Genomic DNA, 333 nt, shown 5'->3' with positions numbered 1-333 from the left:
TACCAAAGGGCCTTTTAAAGATACTATATCACCACGCTTTGCTCTTTCGTCTATACAGGGATAAAATTGAAAGAAAATGATCGATGAGCTTAGGAATGATGAAAGCCATCATTTAACTGGATTTGTGTCATTTCTATACCGGCAAGTCATGATCTAGCTATTTCCTTCCCACCCTGTCGGTGTCCACTGAAAAAGCAGCAGCGCCCTCTGCTTTTTGTAAAGAGGAGTGAAAAAAGCTTACAGCACCTGGTATTCCCAGGCGGTCTCCCATCCAAGTACTGACCAGGCCCGACCCTGCTTAGCTTCCGAGATCAGACGAGATCGGGGCGTGTT

The 333-nt window shown here is 45.9% G+C and overlaps 1 pseudogene; it reads right to left on the bottom strand.

The window, feature by feature from the left end:
* Positions 1-234: 234 nt before the first annotated feature.
* Positions 235-333, bottom strand: LOC129114939 (5S ribosomal RNA; annotated as a pseudogene; the record flags this gene model as incomplete).

The sequence above is a fragment of the Anoplopoma fimbria genome, unplaced genomic scaffold (assembly GCF_027596085.1).
Source record: "Anoplopoma fimbria isolate UVic2021 breed Golden Eagle Sablefish unplaced genomic scaffold, Afim_UVic_2022 Un_contig_6269_pilon_pilon, whole genome shotgun sequence".
Lineage (NCBI taxonomy): Eukaryota > Metazoa > Chordata > Actinopteri > Perciformes > Anoplopomatidae > Anoplopoma > Anoplopoma fimbria.
Note: the sequence above shows the minus strand (reverse complement) of the source record. Positions and strands in the feature narration are given on the sequence as shown.